At 42.1% G+C, this 27,980-nt stretch overlaps 1 long non-coding RNA gene across 1 annotated transcript in view; it reads left to right on the top strand.

Annotated features, from left to right (window-relative positions):
- LOC129045873 (uncharacterized) overlaps positions 1–27,601 on the top strand; it is a 129,450-nt gene extending 101,849 nt beyond the window's left edge. The window contains exons 6-8 of the long non-coding RNA XR_008506261.2: positions 18,595–18,695; positions 23,893–24,019; positions 25,649–27,601. This is a non-coding gene — a long non-coding RNA (uncharacterized LOC129045873). The remainder of the gene's footprint in view (positions 1–18,594; positions 18,696–23,892; positions 24,020–25,648) is intronic.
- The last annotated feature ends 379 nt before the right edge of the window (positions 27,602–27,980 follow it).

The following is a 27,980-nucleotide window of genomic DNA, read 5'->3' as shown; positions in this document are numbered from 1 at the left end:
CTATCATCTACACCCCCTTCTCTTCTCATCCTTGGCTCTACCTATAACAGAAGAGGCCTTACACACGTGGGAGAATTTTGAGCCTACATGTGTAAGATTCATCTATACCCCCTGCAAGCAGCTGAGATTTGGCCACCTCTCAGCCTAGGGTGAATATAACAAAAGCACAGTCTACCCATAGGATGAAGGACCAGGGAAGATAACCATCTGTGCCATGGAATCAGTCTTGCAGTCACGTGTACGGAGACTTCCAAGATCCTGGACACCCAAAGCATTTTCTAGTGGGAAGGACACAGGCTTGGATGCTCACGGTCTTTTGCTTCCATGTGTTTTACCCTATGGATAGGGGCATGACTGGATATGGATCAAAGTGGATCCAATTTAAGTGGGAGGCCAAAAGCAGGCCCCTTTTCCTGAGACTAAGAGCAATTCTGTAATCCATAATCATAATCAACATTTATTGAACATGTCTGATGTGCCAGGCATTGTTCTAAATTCTTTACTGATGAAGAAACTCAGGTACATCTCTTTTTTTGTTTGTTTGCTTCATTTTTTTTTTTTTTTTTTTTTTAGGCACATCTCTTAATTTGCCCAAGCCGTATGGCTCATAGGAGGCAGAGCCAGGGATTGAACGTGATTTCAGAACCACTGCACATAACATGCTCCACTGCCCCTAGAATCACCTTCTAAGTCATAGAGCTAATTGAGCCTGTCTCCTGTTCACCAAAGTGGAGGTGATACAATGGAAGGAAAACGAGATTTGGAGCCAGAAGATGTTGGTTTCAATGTTAACTCCACCATCTGCTAGCTCTGTCTTTTAATCAAAGAAGCTTGCCTTTCGATAAAATTAGGAGAGTAATGATATGTTCCCCATTGGAGATTAAGTGAGTAGTGGATATCAAAAGCTATAAAGTCTGGTTATTATCAAGTCTATTATTATTAGATGAATCCCAGTTACTATGGATACATGATAAATTACCCTAAAACTTAGTGAAATCAAAGAACCATTTGTTATGCTCTTAGATTCCATGGGTCAGGAATTTTGACAGGGCATTTCCTCTGCTCCACAATATCCGGGGTCTCAGCTGGAAGACTTGAAGTTTGGGAGCTGGAAGCACCTGAAGACTTGCCCCCTCCCATGTACAGTGGTTTAATGCCAGCTCTCAGCTAAGGTCTTACTGGGTTGAGAGCTGGAACACCCACACGAGGCTTCTGCCTGTGCCTGGGCCTCCTCGAATCATGGTTGCTGGATTCCACTAGTGAGTAGAGGGAGCTAGCTAGATAGATGATAGATGATTGATCGATCGATCGATAGGGCTGTATAGTTCTTATGATCTAGGCTCAGAAGTCCTAGAGTATCATTTCTACTGTTCTCTGCTGGTTAGATGGGGGACAGCCTGCCCAGACTGAAGCAGAGAAATAGATTCTGTCTCTTGATGGAGAGTGGCAAGGTTCTAGAAGAACATGTGGGACTGAAAAATACTGCCGAGGTCAATTTTGGGTAATACAATCTGCCACGGATGATCATGAGCTTTCTAATCATCATTATATAGACTAACTCTAAAAACCTTGACATAGCACCTAAGGCAACCTGTGATCTGACCTCACCTTACCTTACCATTCCACTCCCTGTTCATGTCCCACAGGCCCACCTTGCTGAGCCATAGTGTTTCAAGTCTACTGGGAATTTTCATGCCTTCCTTTTGGGTGCATGTACCCTCTACGTGGAAGGCTCCTTTTCCCCATGATAGTGATTGGGCCTTCTACCCATCCTTTGGTAAAAACTGTCCTAAACTCAGAGCACTCTAGGATAACTAGAACAACCCGGGGACACACCTAATTTCAAATATCTGATTCCACTGTCAGTTTAAAAAGTGGAAACATCATAACCTCAGCTCTTAGTTAAGCGCCTGCAGATAGATGGTCAGTTGTGTCAATGATTGTGTCCTTTCACTAAACAGTGCGTTTTCTGGGTTTATTTCTCTTCATCTTATCCCTCCCCCTTCCCACTTCTGGCCCAGTACAGTGCCTGACATAATAGAAACTCAATAACTATTTCTTTGTTCAAACTTCCCTGTCCTCATCAATTCACCTAGGATTTTCCTCTTGCTGAACAGATTTCCCAGGGAATGAGTAAAGCCAAAATTGTGCCTGGCAGTTCCAAATCCAAAGTTTTCAGAGGGTTAAGAATTTTCATTTTGGCTTATGTGAAGGCATTATTGGCACAAGGCTGCTGAGTGGACCTGGCTTGTCATTAAAAAAAAAATCTCTTTTATTCGAGCAGTTGCGGTTGTTTGAATGAACTTTCTAGGTCCACTGGTTTTCTTTATACCATGGGGATGTGACCTTATAGTTTCTGCAAGTTTTGAATAATCAACCTCTTGTAATATCTACAGTCATGAAACTGAAATACTTGTAGAGGCCACTGGCTTATTTGCAAAATATTTATATTCTTTCATACTTGTTTTGCATATAATTTATGGAACATGAGAATTAAATGTACTGTAGAGGAGTTCGGCAGATTTTCAAGTGCAAATTTGATTATTGCCCTTCAGAAAACTGCCTTTTATTGAATTTTTCTCATCTCTGCTGTTTCTTAATTCTTTAACTCCTTCTTCTTCTGGTTTCCCTCATCCCCTTCACTAGTCGCATTCCTGTAGTATAGACAAGAAAGCTGTTGACGGCTAGACCTACAGATGGTGAATCTACAAAGTCCTTATGATTGCCGGATAGAAGTTTCCTTGGATTTTATGGCACTGAACTAAGCTGAATTGTGCAAATAGCTATGTCTACGAGGTGTGAATAAGAAATGGTCTCTGAGAGAAACACCAGCAGGAAGAAGACAATAACTTTCCTGGGGCGAGAGGGAGAGAGAAGGGGAAAAGAACAATGCTGAACACATCTCTGCCCCACCTGGACTGCATCTTCCTGGAGTGACATGATCTCTCCACCACTTTTCACAGTAGCTCACCGCAGCATAAGCATCACAAATTAGGATGGATCCCCATCTGCTTGCCTGAAATGATCCCTCATCTTTCTGGCTCATATTGGATGAAAATTTTGTTAAGAGCTGGTAATTGGCTGTGAAGCTTTGCTTTTGAATGGAGGAATTTATGGTGTATCGAGCAGCAAACATGCCCTCCAACAGCGTATTATGTTCCTCTCCATCATCCGAAGGTGATTTGACACAGCCTAATGTGATGTGACTAGAGGACAGCAAAGGAAAATACACGGTGGAGGCAGGCACTTACTGCTCAGGCTCCTGTTCCCGGAAGGGAAGACGCTTCCAAATGGGTTGTCCTAAACAACCTGAGAGCCCAAGGCATCACCGCTGTTGACTAAGTGCCTTTGTACATGACATCTCATTTCCTCCTTGCACCTCAATCTGGTGGGATAAACATGATTGTCGCTCACATTTTGCCAATGAGACAATGAGGATTCAGAGACTATAAGCTACTTTCCTAAAATCTCATGGCTGTTAGGAGGTAGGGATGGAAGTCTAGAGAAACAAAGAGGGCCGTCCAGTGAATGGATCTGGAAGCTTGGGTTGCCTGATACTGAGCTAGCTGGGAATCGGGGTTCCCCCTTCCGCACATGGAGGGACTTTGCCAAAACTTAGCTTCCCACATGTCCTGAGGGTCCCAAGTTCCCCAGGCATTGGATAACTATGCTTCTTGATATCCTTCTAAAAGCCCGCACCTAAGCTTAGATTGCTGGACACTTGAGGCCCAAGTGTGTATACTCACCCCTTACAAAGCTGCTCCCACACTCATCTCACAAAAGCAATGAGCAAACGGCGGTGAGGCTGTGCTTTTGCTGATCCAGCCCCATGGTGCTTCCAGCTGCACTCTGGCCACTTCTCTACGAGATGTAGAGAACAAACATGTGCACCTGCTAAGGTCCTGCCAAGGGTTCCCTCGCTCACCCTAGTGCGGTTCGCTAGTATTGTTGGAGCCCTTTGTTTTACAAAGACGAATCCAAAGTTTCTACTTCAAATCCTCTGCTTCTTGCATTGTTTGAGGCCATTACATTCATTACATTTCATGGAGACATGTTCACATTTATTCAACTCTAATTTATATTAGCTAGTGACCTACACAATCTCTTAGAATCCAAATGGGTCAGGGCGCCTGGGTGGCTCAGTCGTTAAGCGCCTGCCTTCGGCTCAGGTCATGATCCTGGGGTCCTGGGATCGAGCCCCACGTCGGGCTCCCTACTCAGGGGGAAGCCTGCTTCTCCCTCTCCCACTCCCCTTGCTTGTGTTCCCTCTCTCGCGGTCTCTCTCTGTGTCAAATAAATAAATAAAATCTTAAAAAAAAAAAAAAGAATCCAAATGGGTCTTGGAATGTGGCATAAGATACTATTCTACATCTCAACAAAATTTGTTCTTACAGATTTGCATCCTAAGGGAGTACTAGAGAATAATAGAAATCAGCTTTTTTTTTTTTTTTAAACAAAGCTATTCTTTACCGGCAACTGTTTTTTATAAATCTAGGTAGAATTATGTTCATGAGATCAGGGTAGATATTGCTTTGGAATCTGTTTGGAGGAGTGTTTGAATCGCTATCCCCAAAGTAAGCCTCTTGCAGATGACCCCCAACTGGAAAGCTCTGAGATTGAGTCCACACAGGGAAGGGAAGTATAGCGCACTTGCTTCCCTGGAAATGACATTGCTGTATCTAACAATTTAGGCAAAAATTAATCATTTTCAAATGACACCAACTGACGTAGTAGAGATACAGAGATTGAAACCAGGAGATACGGGACTGCTTGAAAATTGAATGGGCTGCCTCAGAAGGAAGTCCACTCCCCTTTGCAGAGGAATTCAGATGGACAGGCATCTAGTGAGTTTACATTAGAAGGACCAGAACAATTAAATGGGAGCAGTGCTACTACCATTAATAGTAGCTTTTGTTTTCTGAGACGGCCTCATTTGGGCTTGGGAAGATGCCGCATAGCTGACGGACACTGTATCACTTGAGCCTCATAACAAAGCTCATGAAGCAGGTAGTATTAGCCACCTGAGGATGAGAACAGGGGTACAGAAGTTAAATGGCACGTTTGGGCTTATACAGCACACAAATAGATTTTTTTTTAAGGAAATAGCAACTTTTTTTTTTAAAAGATTTTATTTATTCATTTGACAGAAAGAGACAGTGAGAGAGGAACACAAGCAGGGGCAGTGGGAGAGGGAGAAGCAGGCTCCCCGCCGAGCAGGGAGCCCGATGCGGGGCTCGATCCCAGGACCCTGGGATCATGACCTGAGCCGAAGGCAGACGCTTAACGACTTAACGCTTAAATCGAAATAGATTTAAATCCGGGTCTTTTGATTCTAAAAGCACTGTTCTTAACATATTCCCTTCTAGTCCTGGGAGTCAATGACATTCTTCTAAAGCCTTGCTGTGATCTCTGCTAAACTCTTGACTTATTGATTTAATACACATGGAGGAAGTCCTCCTTCTGAGGGAATTTCAGAGCCCTTGCACTGAGATTAGAGGTTATTTTCCTACAGTATTTTCCTTGGAGTGGTCCCCACCTCTCTACCAGCAGATAGAGATGAGCAATAGTAGGCCTCCTAGTGGACAGTGAGCTCAGGGTTACCTGCTGAGAGTAATGACCTGCTGTATTGTGAAGGGGAGGGCTGCAGGACTGGGCTGATCCAGGCCACTAAGAGTGCAGAAAGCCCCTCTGAAGTAGAGAGTGTAGCTTCTGTGGGGAAGAATTCCCCAGCAGGTGTCTGTGGCCCCAGTGGAGTATAGGGGTACCAAGATATTGATTCCCTCAGGAAGTAAGGCAGCAGGGCACATGTTGGGATAGCCAGAGCCTGGATCCAGAAATCCGAATGGCTTTGGCCACAAACAGTCCCTTCTGATGACCTGAGTGTCATATAAAAACATCATTTCTTACATATGTCTTGATGTAAAAAAGTGGGGAAACCCTATTTTGAGCACCCTCAAGGGTGGCACCTTGGGACGGAAGAAATCACTGGATCTTATGGATGGGGAACCTGAGGCTCAAAGGACTTGACTCTGGAGGTTGTCCACAAGCTCACCTCAGGTTTCATCTGAATGACAGTAAGAAAGCAAACAAACCAAAAGCAAAAACAGCAAAGGGAAATGAAGAGGATCTCCACTGTCAAAGGTGAAGGAGCTACAGTAAATATTTCGAGGACTCCAGACTCGTTACATTTGGGCAGGACCTTGCCTGTGACGACATTAGCCAGGAGAGATGAATTGTTGAAACACCGGAGTTTAACACTTTATTCTTCCTAATGAGCTCTCTTAGCTACAACCCCAGAAATACCAGCACACGTCGAGAGAAGATTCATAATGACACTTAAGTTTGCAAAGGCTCCCGTTTCGAAACTGCAGCCATAACGCATTACCCGTGTTGCGCTGAGCTCGTATTTAATTCTGACAAAGGACAAATAGGAGGTGGTGAGAACTTGATGTTTTCCCCTCCGCTGCCGGAGACGAGAAGTGTTGGGCCGTATTGTTTTTGACACGGCGCTTCAATTAGGCCTTAAAGAATAGGTAGTACAAGCTTGATGAGATAGGAGATGCTATACTGATGCGGGAGCATCCAGCAGCTTGGTTGGAGGTTTAGGTTGGATGCTCCCCCACCAGGGACCCACCAGTCACAATAATTACATTGCTGTCTTTTCATAATATGATTTATTTAGATGTTGCTTTATGAATTAATTCCCTCTAATTGCAGCTCCTCTCACTGTAAATCAAGGTTTCTTGCTTTGTGTAGTACGATGAACATGATCCTACAGTGCAGTAATTAGTCCAATTAGGAAGCAAGGCAGATGTGGAAAACCAATTAGTTTCAGGAATATGTCTGTGCCTATGTATCCCAAGCACTGTTCAACTGAAATTTAATAGCAACTTAATAAAACATTATTTAATCCATAAACCATCTCTTCCTTCCAAGCTCCCATTTGTTTGTTTATCTGTTCATTTCTAAAGGAGCCGACTCCAGCTTGCTTCATGCTTGGTGAGTCCCTTGCCGTGCGGAGAAGGTGATTATTTTCTCCCCGTGGTTGAAGTGAAGGGATCCTTGTTTGGAAAGGAAAGCAGAGGCCAGTGGTCTGGAGAAGTGGTGAGATTTTGGCCTCTTTACCTTCTTTATTGTAAATGTAACCATCACCTGATCCAGGGACTTAAATCAGGAGACAGGAGTGCTGTATTTTATATATACACACATAAGCACACACATGTGCACACATACATATATGCAGAGAAACGTGTACATATATCCACATGTGTGGATATGCACGTACACACACATACACCCACACAGAAGCACACACATATACACACATGTGTATACACATACAGGCACACGTGTACATGCATACACGTAATGGGCACGTGCACACGTATGTACACACATGTGCACGTACGCACACATGCTCCTAGTCAACCACCCCACAAAGGAACCCCCGTGCCCAGGCTCCTCTCTGAAGCTAATAGTCTTGCGGGCTTTCTGCTCCCTGAGTCTGAGTATGACTCCAGGGCCCTCCCATTTCCTGGGATAATTCCACTGGGAAATCAGAATAAAATGAATTATGGACTTAAAAACAAACAAACAAATAAAATGAATTATTAACCTTATGGGTTCAAAAGATAACCTCTCCCTCAAAGTTCCTAACTATTAACCCACAAATCACCAAAAACCCAAAACGGTTAGAAATGCGACCGGTTTGTGCTGTAACCTGAGGGAAATTACGGTGGATGACACCTGGTTACATGTGTCTACCGACCATCTCACCAAGTGTAAAAAGAGGCTGAGCGTTATACTGTCCCTCAGCTTAGCGTAGGGTTTGGGGAGTGAAGAAGTGCCCACAGAGTGGGGAGAACCCCAATTTCTCTAGCTGGGAAGGGCTGGCTGACGCTCACGGACACTGCTGCTCTCTTCAGGGTGCAAGGCAGGGGGAACCCTGCTGTGCTTCTCTGAGGAGTCTGGGTAATAGAGCCCCCGAGAGGAAGGGGCCCTTACAGAGTGCAAAGATGCTTCTGGGTGACAGGAGCATCAGAGGCCCCGAGCAAAGGGGACTGGCTTCCTTCCCCAGGGTGGCAGAGCTGAAATGAGCCCCAGGGTCTCTGGACTCATGCCGTGTTCTTTGCATAGCATCCTGCTGCCTCCCTTTGGGAAACAAATCTGTAGTCTACAGAGCATTTACGTACCAGAGTTATTAAAAAAATCTATCACAAAACAATCACAGTAACTGAAAATCCCTATTCACTGCTCAATCTGATAGGTAAATTACTGAACTTTTGATTTATGTAACTCATTATCATCGCACGGTCACTGCAGTGATATGCTCCATTTGTCTCCTTGATCATTATGTGGTTGGTTCTATGTCCTGAAAGCAAGACCTTAATAATAACCAGCAAGGGTAATGCAATTAGCAAGAAGTGGCATTTGTGTGTGCAGTTAGCTGTGCATGTGTGTGCGTGCATGCATGAGAGTGAGTGTGTGTGTGTGTGGGTGAGTGGGTGTGGGTGCTGAGGAGGTGTGAGGGTTGAAGATGTTCAGTGCAAGAAGGAATTAAGTCTATCTTTTGGGACCAGTGCCCCCTTCCCTGCAGACCCAGGAGGATGATGGGGCCTGTGGAAGTCTGTTTAGATCCCCAGAGAGTCCAATCGGGGCCCCTGGGGACAAGGTGCAGTGTGTGGGGCAAGAGAAGGGGAACTGTCGGTTGTGGGAAAGGAAGAGAAAGGATTGTTGGGGATTTCACAAGCTGGTTGCCCTAGTGACCTGAGAGATGAGGTCATTCATCTCAGCTCCCAGAAAGTCATTATTGCTCTTCTGATTGCATCTCTCCCTTGGGGAAGATTGTGACAGTGCTCGGGTTACAAACGCCCAGCCACTTGGAGTGGATGATGCACCAACCCAAGCTGATTAAGGAAGCTGGAGGAGGAGAAATGCTTTCCTTGCCTTTCCCAGCCTTTCCTCTGTAGAGGCACTTTTTTGGGGGTGGGGTGGGGTAGAAAAAGGTAACTGTCAATCAAGCCAGTACAATTTTTTAAAAGTCAGACTCAATATCTAAAAATTCAATACAATTGAGCACCTGGGTGGCTTAGTCGGTTAAACGTCTGCCTTGGGCTCAGGTCATGATCCCGGGGTCCCAGGATCGAGTCCCGCATCGGGGTCCCTGCTCAGTGGGGAGTCTGCTTCTCCCTCTGACCCTCCCCCATCTCATGCTTTCTCTCTTGTGTGCTCTCTCTCTCCCAAATAAATAAATAAAATCTTTAAAAAAATCAATACAATTTAATTCAGCAAACACTTATTGAAGGATACCCAAGGGTTATAATTATTATTGATAATATAAATAGCATATACGGTACTGGAGTGGTGAATTTATTAAAAAAGAAAAATGCATGATTCCTGGCCTCAGAAGAGTTTACAATCTACTCAGGCAGGAGCCAATGGTTTAAGTGCCTGTAAGACAAAGCAATAGATAATGAATGATATGAAAAGCATCCAAGTGTGGGGAGGGGACAGGTTTTGGGACGTACATGTGAGCTGTATGATATGGAATGGCAGGTTGGGGACAAGCAGAGGAGGGCATTGCATGCAGGCAGGAGGAACATCATGCGGCCAATGGGTGCTGGGAGAGTGGCCATCACCTTCAGGGATACCAGGTATCCAGTTGATCTAGAACCAGGATCACTGTGAAGGTACAATCTGCTCTGAGTTTGGTGAGCACTGGACAATGAAAGAAGCCTCATCCTGGGTTTCCCTCACATTCTTAGGCTCCTTCCTTCCTTCCTTCCTTCCTTCCTTCCTTCCTTCCTTCCTTCCTTCCTTCCTTCCTTCCTTTTCTCTTTCTTTTTAAGATTTTATTTATTTTTTAAGTAAACTCTACACCCAATGTGGGGCTCAAACTCACAACCCCAAGATCAAGAGTTGCATGCTATACTGACTGAGCCCGTCAGGTGCCCCACATTCTTGGGATTTTTTTTTTTTTTTTAAAGATTTTATTTATTTATTTATTTGAGAGAGAGAGAGAGAGCATGAGCAGGGTAAGGGGCAGAAGGAGAAGCAGGCTCCCCGCTGAGTAGGGACCCCGATGCGGGGCTCAATCCCAGGACCCTGGGATCATGACCTGAGCTGAAGGCAGACATTTAACAGACTGAGCCCCCCAGGTGCCCCATTTTGGGATTTTTTTCTAAAACAGAAACCTCTTCAATGATCCATTCCATCTGCTCTGCTAAACGATTGTTTTGGAAAATGCAATGCATCAACCCTTTGCAAAACGACATATTTAATCTGGGCCCCTCACAGCTCTTATTAGGTGAATCTTTGAGCATATGCTCCTCCCAGGCTAGTCTACAGTGACAATAGAATGTTCATGAGTCCAAAGATTTGTAAGCTATTGTTGTAAGGTACATTGTTTCAGTGACAGAGCAAAGTAACTTTTCTGTTACTAATGTATGTGGCAGGGGTGGGTAATACAAACAGCAGTTATTTTCAGTTTTTTCAGGGACCCCTAGGGGCCACACTTCCCCATCAGTCTGTTAGTTGGAGAACTGGAAGCCAGGACAAAGGCTCAAAGACTTTTCTCAGGCTTCCCTGGGGCCCGCATTGATTGTGTGAAGTACTGCCTTGGGGGCATCTGCTTTCCCAAGCAATCAATGCAACAACACGGGTGAGAAATGAGTAACAGCAACTGCTTAGCATCCGTTCTTCCTTGTAATTAATATCACGTGGCTGCGTGACCGGCCTGGAGCTGTCTGGTGGAGAAATGCTCATTCAGAGAAACCAAGCAACAAACAAACAAACATGAAAAGGCGTGCTGGCACATAATTCTTGCAAAATGCAAAAGGGAAAGGTCTTCCCTCAAAGCTGTCTATAACTGAAATACCACTGGGGGTTTATGTTTGGTCTTTTTTCTTTTCCTCTGAAAAATCAGCTCATATATTTTCTTGCAACCAAGACAAGCACTCTCTTAATTGTTTCATTAAAAGAGGTGTTGAAATGTTACTAATTGTCAAATGCAATTAAGTGTAGCAACATGTCACGGTAAATTAACGAGAAGCCAGGTGCTTGGACGGGGGTGGTGCCCAGCCCTGGCGCTGTTGGGAATAATTGCCATCCTTCCTGGAGGTGACTCCCGCTTGCCTAACCATGGAACTGTATGCATCAGGCCGGACCCCCATGACCGCTTTTAAGGGTTCCTGACTCATCAGTGGCCATTTGCTGTGAGTAGTTTTTAGTTGCTCTCTCTCTAAAAGTTTGATAGTGATGTTATTAGCAGAGAGTGTTGGTAACTTAAAAAGGAAAAGTCAATTGTTATCCTTGAGTAGCCCAGCAGAAAGGAACAGGATTTGCAAAGAATTCTGCATCTCACATCTGCAAGTACAGAAAGTGGCACCCACAAGGATAGAGGTGCCTGAAGGACATGGTGCTCTTGTCTTAGTAGCTGAGTTAGGTTTGCATTCCTTCATCTGATTTCACATTTATTCATTTACTCATTTCAAAAGCATTTCCACTGTACTACGTGCAGTGAAACATACAGAAGTATAAAACAGGACTTGGGGAGTCCGGCTTTCATTTTCAACTACTTCATCTAGGTTAAGCACACAGTTTCTTTCTTTCTTTTTTTTTTTTTTAATGATTCTTTATTTAATTTATTATTATTATTATTATTATTTTAGAAAGGGAGAGAAGAGGGAACAGAGGGAGAGGGACAGAGAGAATCTCAGGCAGGCTCCACACCTAGTATGGAGCCCAACGCGGGGCTCAATCTCAAGACCCTGAGATCACGACCTGAGCTGAAATCAAGAGTTGGAAGCTTAACCAACTGAGCCACCCGGGCGCCACAGTACACACATTTTCAAGAAGACTATAAGCTCTTGGATAGTAGGGACCTGGTCCTATTCTTTTGTTGTATCTCCAACATCTAGTGCAGGGCCTGGCCCATATTAAGAACCCAGTAAACATTTAATGAGTAAACAGAAACGATAAAACTGGTTGGGAGAGAGGATTGCGTTGGAGGAGGAGGGTACCTTTGGTTGGAGTTTGTGTTCGTGGTGATGACAGGACCTCTGTGTGCAGGTGTTTTAAGTCTGGTCAGACATTGGAGACCAAGTTCCTCATGAGGTTAGGACTGGAGGTTTGTCGCTGGACTGCACTTGTGAAGAAGGGCTAGTTGAACTGATGGAGGAAGAGGGAGAGGGCAAAGGGCTCCCGCTGGGGCAAGTGTGCCTCGTGCAGGGTGCCCAGACTCGTGGGAGGAGGCAGAGCATCTGGACCTCTCTGTAACTACAGAGGAGAAAAAGTTTACTAACCCATTTAGGGTTCTTGGCTGGGTCTGAAATTTAAAGGGACAAAGACAGATTCACAGGAGAAAAGCATACAAATTTTATTAAATTTTTCACGGATATGGTGTCTCCACAAGAGAATGAAGATGGAAGGAGGAACCAGAGCAGGAAGCTTTTACACATTTTAGACAAAGAAAGAGTAAATAAGTCAAGAATTGATAAGACAGAGGGGTTTGGGCTAGGTGTAGTAAATGGTGAAGAGGTAAGCAGGAAGATAAAGGTTAGTGTAACAAGATTTGTTTGCACAGATTTCTTGGTTCTAAACTCCCCATCTCTGGTGATAAGAGTATCTTCCTTCCTCTTGGTACAGAGAGGGAATCTTTCATGTGGGAATTTTATGACCTGTTTCAGGGAAGAAGGGTGAGTGGGCTAGGGAGGACAGTTATCAGGGTGACCTTCCTGCTTCTGCCATTTTTCAAATTCCTTCAGCTTATGATATTCAATATGACAAGTGCCATATTGTGGGGTAGTATGTCCTGAACCCCATCATTACTAACCACCCTGTTTCTCAGTGCCAGGCCCTGAGAGGGCAGAGAAGTCAGTGGAAAATCTCATCCGACAGACTGGCTGGGCCTCTCTGGTGCAGGAATGCAGCCATAGGAGGGCAGTGTGTGAGGGGCTGTGTGGGTTTTCCCAACACCAACAACCTATCATCCAACACCAGTTGGGTGTCCAACAGTCCAATTCAGTTCATACACTATTGATCTGGAGTTAGTGCAGACCCCACAGGTCAGGATAAGAGCTCGGTCCCACTAGCCTGCCCCCACTTCAGACACCAGTCACAAATGGGGTGCCCAGACCACCAACACTTCTGCCTGGCTGATTACAAATTCGGTTTCCCATGATCCCTTCCTCAGGTTTGATAATTAGCTAGAGCAACTCACGGGTGTCAGGAAAGTGCTTTATTTACTATTACCAGTTTATTGTGAAGGATATAACTCAGGGGCAGGCAAAGGGAAGAAATGCATAGGGCAAGGTATGGGGGTAGGAAGTGGAAAGCTTGCATGCCCTTAGTGGGCACGCTACTCCCCCAACACATCGATGTGTTCACCACCCCGGAAGCTCCTCAAACCCCATTGCATCTTTTCTTTTCTTTCTTTCTTTCTTTCTTTTTTTTTTTTTAATGGAGGTTTCATTATGTAGGCATGATAGATCAAATCATTGCTGATTGACCTCAATCTCCAGACCCTCTCCTCTTCCTGGAGGGAGGTCAATGAGGCTGAAAGTTCTAGCCCTCTGATCACTTGGTTGGTTTTTCCAGCCACCGGCTCCTATCTTGAAGTTATTTAGTGGCTACCCACCGCCCCCCCAAAAGTTAACTCATTAGCATACAAAAGATACTGTTATTGCTCAGGAGATTCCAAGGTTGTTAGGAGCTCTGTACCAGGAACAGGGATGACTAAGTCCAAATGTTCATATTTTATTATCCCACAGGGCCCATTTCAAAGATGTACACACAGGGAGCTCACTTCCCATGGGACTGTGGTGAATATACTGGTCTGGGTATTTTCCTCCCATCCTGCTATCACTCTGCTTACTTCTCTAATACTACTCTATTACTTCTCACATTTTTTTTTAATGATTATTTATTTATTTACTTGATGGAGAGAGAAGGAGAGAGAGAGAGAGCAAAAGAGAGAATAGCAGGGGGAGCAGCAGGCTCCCCACTGAGCAGGGAGCCGGATGCAGGGCTCAATCCCAGGACTCCGGGATCATGACCTGAGCCGACGTCAGACGCTTAACTGACTGAGCCACCCAGGCGCCACTTACTTCTCACACTTTTGAGGCAAAGCCATTTGGAGATGTTGCTAATATGGTCCCTGCCATCCTGTCAAAATGGATCACCTCCTAGGACACACATTCTTGATCCACCTTCTGTGGAGACCCAGTATGGTGGAAGTTAGCCTGGGGTGGGGCATGCCCCAGAACAAATAAAAGCAGGTAGTACATAAAGTTACTTCCAAACTTGGGTACCATCATGTTTGGGTTTCTTTTGCTTCCAGTCAAAAACAGTGGCTGTGTTGGGGGTAGACAGGAAACTGAGAGGTTGTCTTGTTAATAACTCAAGTGGAGCCCTATGAAATTCACCTGAGGAGCTACAAAATATTAAAGATTCCCAGGCTCCACCCCAAGACTTATAAACTCAGATTGTTGAAGTGTGGGAGAACAAGAATTCATATTCTATAAGCTCCACATATAATTTTTTTAAAGATTTTATTTATTTATCTTATTTTAGCAAGCAAGTGAGAAAGAGAGTGAGTAGACGAGGAGGCTCAGAGGGAGAGGGAGAGAGAGAATCTCAAACAGGCTCCACGATGAGCGCAGAGCCCAAAGTGGGGCTCGATCCCATGACTCTGAGATCATGACCCGAGCTGAAACTAAGAGTCGGACGCTCAACCGACTGAGCCAACCACATGCCCCTTCACATGTGATTCTCATGTCTAGCCTCATTTATTTTATTCACCTGATCATCCCCATGACATTTGTACCTGGGTCTCAATAAAGATATGTACATCCTCTCTCCCCTGTATCTCCTCACAGTAGCATATAAAGAGACACTCAGCTCTAAGGGGAAGGACATAGAATATTGAAGACTTGACCCAGGACTTAATCAGAAACATAGCCAAGCTCCAAAGAAAATTTTATTCCCAGCACAGGCAGGTCAGCTATGCCAAAGTCAAGGTTCTGGTTGGAAAGAATGAGATTCTGACACATGAGATGGGGGACATCTGGGTTAATGCTCCTGTAATCTTAAATTCCCATATTTTTCTAAACACTCTTGAGACTGAATGAGAGGACCATTCTTTCCTATTAAGGGTTAGACTCAGTCCTTTCATGAAGATGATACAGTAGTTTCTCCAAGCAAAGACATGCTTGGCCTGCCAGGGAAGGAATGAGATGGTTTTCCCAAAGGAACTGCAGAACCAAGCCAGGAAAGAATGCATGGGATTATATTTTAACAGTTCTGAACCAAGGAGTTGGGGAAGCAGAACTCAAATTTAGATAAAAGGGAGCTTATTAATATGGAAGCTTTTTTTTTTTTTTTTTAACTCCTTAGCAAGGAGCTCAGGAGATGGTATAAACACACTCCTAAGACATCTCCCAGAACCATGGCAAAAGTGATGGATCACCTTAATATAGGTAGAAATGCCAGAATTGCCATGGGAGATGGTAGCAGAATGGGTTAGAAAGCTCAGAGAAGCGGGCATGTTAGCATGAATATAATACTTACGGTTGGATGACTATGTTTCATGGAAGTGCCCAGAGGAAACAATAGAGAATGTACTGAGAGGGGCACCAGCATCAGTAGGAAGGTAAGTGATGGTTCTCTGTAGGCCTGCACTGATAAGAGATACGGCTGCAGAAATAGCGACAATGGGGATGATAAACCCTGTAACAGTGGCTAAGTGGCTGTGCTTAACTGTCAGAAGCCCGCTGGGTACAATTATCATAAATAAAAGCAAAGCTACAATCAGAGGACACCTGACCTGCAGAGTTGTGGAGGTATTAATGGAACTCAGCACCCCTAGCAGCAAAACATATGGGCAGCCAACAAGGGCACTGCCTAATCTGTACAATTTAAAAAGAAAAAAAAAAAAATCAAGAATGGATGATTAGGAGGCTGAGAGCAGTCATTCCATGAAAATGTCATGATTCCTTGCTCAGTTTTCAGATTTGAGCCAGTTTTTTTTAAATCTCTTTTTAAAAAAATATTTTATTTATTTATTTGAGAGAGACAGAGATAGTGAGAGAGAGCACAAGTGGGAAGGAGGGGAAGAAGCAGACTCCCTGCTGAGCAGGGAGCCTGATGCGGGAATCAATCCAAAGACCCTGGGATCATGACCTGAGCCGAAATCAAGAGCTGGATACTTAACCGACTGAGCCAGTTTTCAGGTCTGGAACTCATTCAGTGAAGGAGAGGCTGGGTTCCCAGGAGGAAGGACCCTAAACACCATAGCAAGCATCCATAATGTTGGATCTACCAGTTATTCTCCAAAGGGATTAGAGCCATTTACTCCACTAGAGAAAGGGGATACTCAAGCATTTCAAGGACTCCTGGGTACAGGATCTGAGTAGACATCGATACCTAGAAACTAGAGGTAGTACCCTGTCCTCACTGATACAGTAGGAACACACGATGACCAGCTGATAATTGGAGGTTTGGCCCAGATCTGGCTCACAGTGTGTCCACTAGGTTTACAGATCCACCCAGAGACCATTTCCTTGGTTCCTCTGCATATTATGTGAATAGACATACTTGGTATTTGGCAAAGCCATCCATTAGTTCCTTGGCCTGAGGGATAAGAGTTATTATATTGAGAAAGGCTAAGTGAAAGCCTTTGAATCTGCCATCGCTCTCACTACTGGCCAAAATAGTAAATCACAAACAGTATCACAACATCACATCCTAGTGGGAATGGCAGAAATTAGCTCCGGTCTTAAAGAGCTAAAGGATGCAGGCATTGTGGTCCTCCTCATAATCTTTATTTAATTCACAGGTCTGGCTTCTGCAACAATACACAGATCCTGGAAGATGACAATGAATTATCTAAGACTCAAGCGAATAGTAAATCCAATTGCACCTACCTTTTGCTACAACGGAAGAACATGGTCTGGGATGTGGGGCACGTTATGTGCAGGATGGACAGGCAAATGTGTTCTTTTCTATCTCTGTCAAAAAAGAGAATCAGAAACGATCGATATTCACTTGGAATGGACATGCGTCTGTATTTATGGTTTTGCCTCATCCTCTCCCATCCTCGATCATAATTATGTAAAGAGACTTGGGTCATCTAGTCATCCCACAGAATATCACACTAGTCCACTATATGGATGTTATCCGGTCAGCCAGACTGGATGAGCATGTTGGAGGCCTTGGTAAGAGTATGAGGGTCCTGATGCTTGAGCCATACAATCACGCCCACTCGATGGTACTAGGATGTCAGTGACAGTAAACCATGAGCTTTGGGAAAGTCCCAGTGAGAAAATTGCAACACAGACACCCAGGATTCTGGGACAAGGCCATTGCCATTTGCAGCAGAGAATAACACATGTTTGGACAAATAGCTCATGGAGTGACACTGGACCTCTGGACAGAGGGAACACTTGACCATGGGACATTAAGTGACCATGGGTCTGGAATTGCCCATCACGAGCCGTGTCTGTTGCAGAATGAAATGCATTTGGTTTTTACTGCGGTGAAAACAACTACAGGTAGTCTGAGTAGGGCTATCTTCACTGATAATTATTCTTGGGTATGCAGCTGTTTATCCCATTTAAAAGAAAGCTTTCCTGATGTCGTAGAGGAGGGACACTTTTTTTTTTTTTATCTAAAAGTTGCTTTTCTATCTTTCTTCTAGAGCTGTATAAAACTCACTCTTACCCAAAATCCCCTGGGAAGTGCCTCCACTCCTTGTAGGCACTGCGCTCCCCCAAACCATGGGTGGTTTTCCCTTGAGCAAAGGACATCAAACTCATCACTAAATTGTCTCAGTTTCGTCATTTGGCAAATCAGATATTCAAGAAACAGTATAATTATGTGATTAATATTTATTTCCCTTTATAACTGTATGCAACCAGGGCCCCTGTTTTTGTTTTTAGCATTATATCTCTGCACCCAGCAAAAAACCTTGTATGCTAGGTAAATTTATAAGTAATTTATTTATGAGTATTTATGAGTAATTTATAAATAATGTTAATATACATTTATAAATAATTATATAAACATGTATAAATTTATAAATAATTGTTGTAATTGAGAAAATGTCTTAGGGGTAAAAGGATGATGGGGCTCAGGGCAGAATGTGCAACTCTGGCAGGTGGATAATTTTGAGCTGAAGATAATCAAGGCCCAACAGACTTAAGAGGAGTGTTTTTACCTCCTCAACTGCTTAAAAGGATTTAGGCCAAAAGCCTACACTAGGAAGAGAGCTGTTATCAAAGATAACTTTTTTTTTTACTGTAAGAAAGACTTCTCAGGGCATCACAAACATTCGTTTACCAAACATTTGCTCTGCCCATCTTCCTATGGATTGTCTTCTTCCCCTTTGAAGTCCCAGACCCTTCCTTCTCCTTAGCTCCCATGGCTTATAAACCTCAATTGCCTGACTGTTGGGGAACCTCTCCTGTCTTTGTGGTGCTCTCATACATAAATAATTAAATTTGTTTTTCTCCTGTTAATCTGAATTATGTCAATTTATTTATTAGACCAGGCAAAGAACCTAGAAGATAAGGAGAGAAACATTTTCCTTCCCTACAGTTTTGGCACCCAACATGGGGCTCTTCACTGGCTAAACAGTACTCACTCCAGGGTTGCTGCCGCTGAATGATCTTGGGACTTGGGACAAGCACTGGCAGAAGGTAAGAATTCTTACCACATCAGTGTCCTGGACTCTGCCTGCAGGGTCTATTGGAAGTTAAGAGTGGTGACAGTCATTTGCTTTTTGTAAGTTTAAATTAGCAGGAAAAAAAATATTTGTGTGAACTAGTTCCTTGAGCATAGCAATTTTGGTAAAGATTTGTTATTATGAATACTCCTGATTTTTATGCATTCCATTCCTCCAGAGATAATCATTGCTTTCTTTTGTTTTTGTCTTTTGTGTTTATCAGAAGGAGGAAAACTGTAGATCTGATGGGCTTTTCCTTTGATCTTGTCCTATGTCCTCAGAACTTGGCTGTGTGACCAATGAGAATGCTCTCTCTGGTTTCCACTCTCCAGAAGGTACAAATAATGCTGTACATCTGGCAGCCGATTGAATAGACCGGGATTCAGGAGACACAAAATCACAAGCAGAGTTCTCTCTGTCCAGCTGTGCCAGCTCTTAGGGGAGTTTATCAGAAGGTGTCCCAGTCCATAAGGGGCCTTTGTCATCTCAACCTCCATTGCTTTGTTAGTGCTGGAAGGTCCCATTCCAGGAGCACCTGCCCAGACACAGAGTAGTGGGTCTGTGACTGGAGGCATCCCACACTCCCGTGAGAGACACGTTTTTACTACACGTTTTTACTACACAGTTCTTAATACCTGTGACAGGAAGGCCCTTGCTTTCTTAGGCTAACTCTGGGAGTGAACTTTCTGGATCTTGTGAGGGCTACATCTTTTGCACTCTCTTGTGGGGTGCCTTTTGTGTCCTTGGGTAAGTCATAAAAAAGCTTATTGGTTTGAGTCATTATTGAGATAAATATGAAATCCTACTCATCAATGGCCAGATGATGAATCTTCTGAATTGGAAAGACTTCCATATTTGAAAACAAACAAACAAACACGTTTTTAGAGAGCTCTCATCCTAAACAATTGTATTATGGGTACCTATGGAAAGACCAAATTAAAAGATCAGTACAAAGAGATATGACCGCTAGCCTTAGGGATTCCCTTAAGATGAAAGAACAGAATTAGAGAACAAGAATCAAAGACTCCATCCAACATAAAATCCCCTTAAAATCTTGCCCTCTCTCCTCAGCAAATTCCCTGAGTTCCCCAAAGTCCTCTACCTTCTCTGGAAAATTCCTTCAACACCTAGATGCTTATCTTAGCTTCTGTTTTCCTACATGATTTTCAGAGAGCACTCTCACCTCATCCCTAAGCTGAGAATGTACAGGTTATTCATGTCAATACTAAGAGCCAGGAAATTAATTTAACAGAAGCATCTGGAATGGACAATACAGCTCAGACATAAAAAAAAAACCTTGTTTTGTTGGGCTCTGTAATCAGGATCTGACAGCTGCAGGCTTTCCTAAGCAATATATTCTTTGCAGGGATCTCCTAGACCCCACCCAAAGAATTCAGGTCCGTCGGACACCAGGGCATCATTTAAATTATAAAGTCCTTTTACCTCCACTTTCAGAAGATCCTACCAAATTTAAAGAAAAACATTTAAAAATTAATGCCCTAAACAGATGGCCAGAATTTCTCCCAGGCCCTTCTACAAATGACCAGAAAATAGCTCAACTGCAGGCTGGTATTCAAGGTTTGATAGGAACAATATTGGAGGCTTTCCCCGCTAAAGTGAATTGGTCTAAGGTTAAATTATACACTCAGAAAGAATATGATCATCCAAAGGCCTTTGTTGAAGGCTTTATACAGACTTTTTTAAAAGCATACTGCACTAAACTGTGAAGATCCAAAATAAAGAAATCTTTTAATTTTCATCTTCGTTGGAACTTTTCTCCCTAATATTAAAAAAAAAAAAATTTGGAATAGTGCGATCAAGTGAGCAAACCAACCTCTACATGTTTTGACAAAAAAGGCTACCAAATTCTTTGGAGATAACCTGTAAGAATGCAGACCAAAAAACGTTAAAAAGAACAATTTTTGATTTACTAACTTGAATTTTTGGAGAAATAAAAGCATAAGTCCAGGAGCAACTCCAAGCCCATTCAGAGCCTTTCCTATTTGCCTCCAGATAAGTACAGATATTGTATATTAAAAAAAAAAAAATCAGGACATTGAAATACAATTGTTCTGCATTTAAGAAAAAGAGGGAAAATTTAAGTAGTAATGACCCTAGATTTCTGGTAATACAGAAGTAGAGCCAGGGGCGCCTGGGTGGCTCAGTTGGTTAAGCAACTGCCTTCGGCTCAGGTCATGATCCTGGAGTCCCTGGATCGAGTCCCTGGATCGAGTCCCTGGATCGAGTCCCTGGATCGAGTCCCTGGATCGAGTCCCTGGATCGAGTCCCTGGATCGAGTCCCGCATCGGGCTCTCTGCTCGGCAGGGAGTCTGCTTCTCCCTCTGACCCTCCTCCCTCTCATGCTCTCTGTCTCTCATTCTCTCTGTCTCAAATAAATAAATAAAATCTTTAAAAAAAAAAAAAAGAAGAAGAAGAAGTAGAGCCAGAATTTCTAGGAAAAAACTCACATTCTTTCTCCATCTCTTGAAGATAGAAATCTTACTATGTCTTTGAAATGTAAACACCCTGGGAGGTAACTAAAACAATGGTCTGAAACTGTTAAAAAAAGGGGGTGGAAGTGGGGGAAGAGGAGACCTTTTTAAAATACAGACTGCTAAAAAGGCTCTCTTGCCCAAACTCCGGAGCACAGCATCCTTAAGATTACTTGTCAAGGACAAATACAAATCTTAATAGTCTTTTCCACAAATACTAGCAAAAAGCTTTTAAGTGGGTAACCTTAACTTGTTCTCTGCCAGAGACACAATTATTTATAAACTAGTGGGTTTTGTTTTATACCTGATTCATGGCTAAAGTTTTAAAATGAAAGCAACCAGATCTCTGTATCTGTCTGTATGTTATGTATGTCTATATACATACATACATATATAATATATATATATATATATATATATATATATATATATAGACACACACACACACACACACACACGAAAGATGTGGCATTTTTTTACCTCTAGATGGTGGTGCTAAAATTCATTTCTAAAAAAGCTCTACTTAAAATTGGCTTAAAAACAAGTGCTTTTGGACTAAGTATTTCTAAATCTCAGAAATATAATAAAAACTAACCCAAACATTTTTCAAGCTCATGTCTAGGATAATTTTTGGTAAATAAAAGCAAGCTTAAGTTTGCTGGTTTCATTAATACAGACATAGCTTTAGAGTTATTAGCATTAAGTGTAATACTTTTATTCTATCTTCATTTACTGAAAGTAAAATATGCTCATGTTATCTCTGTTATAAAGTTTGGCAGGAAGAAACATAACTTAAGATGATGGCTAACGGCTTTAATGTCTCATGAAATTTTCATGAGTAATCTAAGTATGATTGTTAAGAACAAGTAAATAAATGTAAGTGGGTAAGAATTTTCAGGTGAACTTTTCAGTAATAACTGCTATGGTATGTCTACTTAAAAATAGTTTCCCAAATCTCCTTGGTAACCTCCACCCTTAGAATTTTGCTAAGTTAAAATTAAATGGTGGGGAGTCGTTAAATGTCTAGGTTATTTCCAAGTAAGGTAAAATACTAGAACAATAATTAATTACTAAAGATAGTTGGGGGTCCATTAGTAAACATGTCTGTGTCATACTAGAAATTCTGCTATGAGAAACATGTTTCTAGATATTCTAAAAGTATTTATAAATTTGCCAACCCACAGAATGCTAATACAGAAGACAGTTTATAATTGTTTTTGTTTTTATTTTCACTAAAAATGAAGGTTTTTAAGAATTAAAAACTGTAATATAGGCAATTAATGCCACTAGAAATAATAAGGGAAACATCTCTGAATGTGAGACAAGCAAGATGGGTGTTTTTAATAAAATTAAGTATAAGAAATGGAAATGCATTTTTTGTTAAGGGAAAATAAGGTAATTTTGTCAATTGTATTAAAATGGGAAAGAAAAATTATAGGACAAAATTTGAATGTAAAAAGGTTGTAGAAGATTTATAGAAAAGGAATCTTGGCAAAGGAGTTTTAGTCAAGCTCACTAAGATTAAAATAAGTTTAATTAAGTTAAATGAATTTTGATATCAAAAATAAGCTGGTATAAAATTAGAATTTAAGTTTCTTTCTGTTAAAAGGAAAAAAAGTTTTCTTGAACTATTGGTCTGCTCTTGATAAAAGATTATAAAAGATTTTTCCTTACCTTTTAAAGTAATCTGCCTAAAAAGCAAAGATTGTGTATCTTGTCAAAATAATTTCGCCTTTATCAGGTCTTTGATTACTTAAGAAAGCTGAGGATTCTCTATTCAAAGAACTGAAGTTTTTTATTTTATTTTTTTTAAAGATTTTATTTATTTACTTATTTGAGAGAGAGATTGAGGGTGGGGAGGGAGGGGCAGAGGGAGAGAATCGTCAAGCAGACTCCTCGAGGAGCCCGGAGCTGGATGCAGGGCTTGATCTCATGACCCTGAGATCATGACCTGAGTGGAAATCAAGAGTCAGATGCTTAACTGACTGAGCCACCTAGGCACCCAAGAACTAAGGTTAAAACAACTATTTAGCTTTCCAGATTTGCCTGTGAAATCTTTAATTGACAATATGGTTAAATGGATAGCTAAGTATTCTTTCACAGTGACCTATGATCCTATTTGACCAAGTTTTTTAAAACCTCTCTGACATTTTTGACAAACTTCTTAAAAATCAAATTCTAAATAGAGTCTTTTTGATTTCGAACTAAGTTTGAGAATTTTTAGGGGGTCCCTGGAACATCTCAGAAGATTTGTTTTCTCTCCTTAAAAAAGGAAGATGTTAAACTAATTAGTCTTATTTGATATGTTAAATGATATGGGAAGCATTGTCAAATAAAACAGTAATACTGGGGCACCTGGCTGTGGCTCAGTTGGGAGTGACTCTTGATCTTGGGGTCCTGAGTTCGAGCCCCACATTAGATGTAGAGATTACTTAAAAAAAAGAGTAATACTGAGCGTTTTTCATGTTGTATTGTTAGTATGTGTTACCAGTGTTCTACAAATTGTATGAAATTTCTAGAAATCTAATATGTCCTGATATAACATTATCAGTCATAATTCCACTTATCTTAAAATGTTAGGTGTCACAAAAATAAATAGATTTCCTTGTCAACTGCATTGTGATAGACTTTCATCAGATCTTTAATCATGGCTATTTTTAAGTCTTTTGTCATTTACAGATGGTTATTTTTTCTCTGATGCTTTTGCAAAAATGTTCCTGCAAAAGTACTTCATCTTTAAGAAGACTTATGGAACATACTCTAGAATACAGATTTCTGATAACTTCAAGATCAGAAAACTGAACTGGTAAGAATTTCTAAAGCTAGTAGAATAACTAGATTCAATCAGAACAAATATCAGTTACATTGTGCTGAATGAACTGAGGAGTATGCTTGTAATTTTTTTTGTTTAAAACATGGCCAATTTAAAAAATATATATTTTGTTTTCCAAAATTGTGAAAACCTTTTTCTCTTCTTTTAAGCTACCTATGACTTAGAACAATTTGGAAATGTATACCTTTGTGAACAAAGATTGAACTTTTATCCTTCTCTTCCTACCTGATGCCCCTAGAATTCATAAATTCTCAGTGGGTGTTCTGATTTTCATGGCAATAGTTATATGCCTAAGTTCACTAAGAATCTGTTCTTCTGTAACAAGACACACTTGAAAACATTGGTTGCATTACCAAGGCTTTGACTGGAATGTCATATTTGAGAGAGATGTCTAAAGACTCAGATATGACCAGACAGCTTTAAGTAGCTAAGGTTGACTGGAGCCAATAATGCCCCTTGGTGAAAATGGCCTGGTACCTTGATTACAGGGATTCAGCAACTTTGCCGGGTGAGTGAGAAAGGTGACTTCCTGGCAGGCGCAGGAATTTCAGGATTGGGGACCTTGTAAAGATAGGAAGTAACCCAAATCTATAGGTATTGCTGGAAAGCCTGATAGCCCATCTTTAGCTTGGCTTCCTAGCTTTGAGAAGCTTTTTTTTTTTTTTAAAGATTTTATTTATTTATTTGACAGAGAGAGACACAGCGAGAGAGGGAACACAAGCAGGGGGAGTGGGAGAGGGAGAAGCAGGCTTCCCGCGGAGCAGGGAGCCCGATGCGGGGCTCGATGCGGGGCTCGATCCCAGGACCCTGGCATCATGACCTGAGCCGAAGGCAGACGCTTAATGACTGAGCCACCCAGGCGCCCCAACTTTGAGAAGCTTTTAAAAGTACAGTCTGAGATTCCTTATAAAAAGTTCCAGCAAAGCAGATTTAAAAATTCTATATGGTCAATCACTATTCTTGTTATATTTATATAAACAATCAAGCCAAATTTATTAAAACTAGACTTACTTTGCAAACAAATTAGTCTTTCTTTGGTTATCTTTAATGGCAATGGGGGTGATGGTAGAGAACAAAATGGTGTTTCAGTAGAAATTATAATATACACTTATGGAGATTAAATTCTAGTTCTGTCAGTTGTCATTGAAGTTTTGTTTTCTACCCGTAAATTGGACTAGATTCTGGGTTCTTTCAGTTTCCTCCAATGTTTGGCTACAACTTTTTAAACTAACATTTCTAGTTTTTCTTCTACCCTTCTGACTTAGAATCATTGAGAACTAAGGCTGCCCTTTTCCTGAAACCATGCAAGCTAACATTGGACAACTTGATATAAACTTCAGAGAAATCAGAATAAAAACTCATGTATGAACAGTCAGTCTTCGTGCCTCTGGCTGGGTGGACGACTCTAAGAGATCGCTAGAGGCCTCAGATTACAAACCAGGAAAATCTGTCCAATTGCCATTGTCTGCCCTCAGTCCCTCTCAAGAGGCTTCAAGCCTGAGATCTAGAAATCTTTTCAACTGGTGACCCCCAGAACTCTGTTGGTTTGTAATTTGCTCCAATTATTAACTGGTTTTTTTGTTTGTTTGTTTGTTTCCATAGAAATGCCTTATTAAATACCCGATTTCCCGCATCATGCAGGCCTAACTTTGGGATCCCAGCTGCATCATCACCTTCTAAAATGAGACACAACTGTTTAACTGAACTGACCTATTGTTCTAATTCAAAGAAGTAATGGAGCAATATTCCAAGATGAAGACAATCAAGGCCCAACACACTTAAGGAGAGATTTTTACTTCCCCCTTAACTGCGTCAAAGAATTTAGATAGAGAACCTGTACCAGGAAGAGAGTTATTACCAAAGATAACTTTTTTTTTTTTACAGAAGAAAGTCTTATCCACATGGCATGGCAAACATTTGCTTACCAAACATTTGATCTTCCCATCTTCCGATGGATTGTCTTCCTCACTTTTGAAGTCCCAGATCCCTACTTGCTTCCCATTAGCTCAGGGTGGCATATAAACCCCAATTGCCTGACTGTGGGGAGCCTCTCATGTCTTTGTGGGGCTCCTGGATGTATATAATTACATTTGTTTTTCTCCTATTAATCTTTCTTATGTCAATTTAATCATTAGATCAGCCAAAAAACCTAGAAGGGAAAAAGGAAAAAGTTTTTCTCCCCTATAAGAACCTCCACCCTGTGGTTTCCCACTGAGCTTACATCTCTGCCTCTTACCTACACATCTGTTCCAAGCCCACTCCCTACTGTTTCTGATCTGGGACTTTTACTTTATCAGTAGCTCAGGGAAGGACCAAAGAAAGGGTGGGAAGAGTAAGAGAAACTGAAGAGTGAGGAAAATTGTTAGTCCGTGGGAGCATGGGAAGAAAGCACCTGCTGAAATTGTCCAAAAGGTGAAGGATGTTAATGAGAGCACATGGGGTGCTATGCCCAGTAAGCGCCTTTAACGGCTTCTAGCTGAAGAAACAGATATTCAGAAGTCACGGATTGAAATGAGGACACTATTAGTTTTCTAGCGCTGCCATAACAAAATCCTATAGATTGAGTGGTTTAAACAACAGAGGTGTGTTATCTCACAGTCCTGGAAGCTAGAATTCCAAGATCAAGTTGCTGGTAGGATTGGTTTCTTCAAGGCCACTCTCCTTGGCTCACGGATGGCTACCATCTCCCAGGGTCTCTGTATCATTCTCCCTTTGTGCCGGTCTGTGTCCTAATCTCTTATAGTCATACTGGATTACAGCTCATCCATAGGACTTCATTTTACATTAATTACTTCTACAAAGGCCCTATCTCTATATACAGTCACATTCGGAGGTGCAGAGGATTAGGACTTTAAGAAATAAATTTTGGGGGAACCCAATTCAATCTATTACAGTTACCCAGCCAAATAAAGGCAGTATAGCCCAGGGATTAAACAGACTATATTTAGTTAGAAATACTGTGGTTAGGGGTGCCTGGGTGGTTCAGTCGGCTGGGCGGCCGACTCTTGATTTCGGCCCAGGTCATAATCTTGGGGTCCTGGGATCAAGCCCTGCATCAGGCTCTGCACTCAGTGGGGAGTCTGCTTGAGATTCCCCCTCTCCCTCTGCCCCTCCCCCCGACTTGTGAGCTCGCACACACGTTTTTTTTCTCTCTCAAATAGAGAGAATAGAATAGAATTCTGACTTTACACTTAAAATCTCTTGGAACCTTAGCTTCCTCCTCTGCTAAGTGGGAATAAAAACAATTGCGGCTCTAGCCCTATTACATGAGATGAGGTATGCAAGCGCAGAACGTGAGGACATAGGAAGTACGCAACGACTTTCAGCAGTAGCAGCTGGTGGTGTTTTTGTTGCTATCTTGTTATCATTACCGGTTTCCTTTTCTGTAGAATGGGGCTAATAAAATGCCCACAGACTTAGAGCTGCCAGGATCGAATAGGCTGCACGGCAATGAGTTTATACTCTGCCTACCACATAGTGAGCTCTCACAAAGTGTTAATTGTGGCCATAGTCTTCATAGGATAAGAACCTAGTTTCCCTACTCTTATCCTACCGAATAGGATCTGATGTAGCAAAAACCATGTCTGTATTTAATAAAACGCAATTTTCTTGTCGGGACAGTTTTAGCCAGAGAGACCCCCTGTTTTAGTCAGGAGCTCATATTTTAGTTATTAAAATCGGAAATGAAGCCACATCGGAGGATGCACAACTTATGAAATTATTTAGCTTAAAGGTGGTAGGATCTATATTTCCAGATTGCAGAGCCAAGAATGTTCAGGTTCAATGTGGGTGATTCACCATTTGATATCTGGTCAGGCTTCCACCAAGTCTTCCTCTTTTTTTTTTTTTAATATGTCTCACTGTGTCTCCTGTAATTAAGAAATGGTGCCGGGTTCTTGTCATCCTCCATTAAGGACTAGTCACAGATAGTTTC

Source organism: Mirounga angustirostris, unplaced genomic scaffold, assembly GCF_029215605.1.
Source record: "Mirounga angustirostris isolate CCGP_5_RB_7025 unplaced genomic scaffold, mMirAng1.0.hap1 SCAF_6, whole genome shotgun sequence".
Lineage (NCBI taxonomy): Eukaryota > Metazoa > Chordata > Mammalia > Carnivora > Phocidae > Mirounga > Mirounga angustirostris.
The sequence above is the reverse complement of the archived record's forward strand: the minus strand, read 5'-3'. Positions and strand labels throughout refer to the sequence as shown.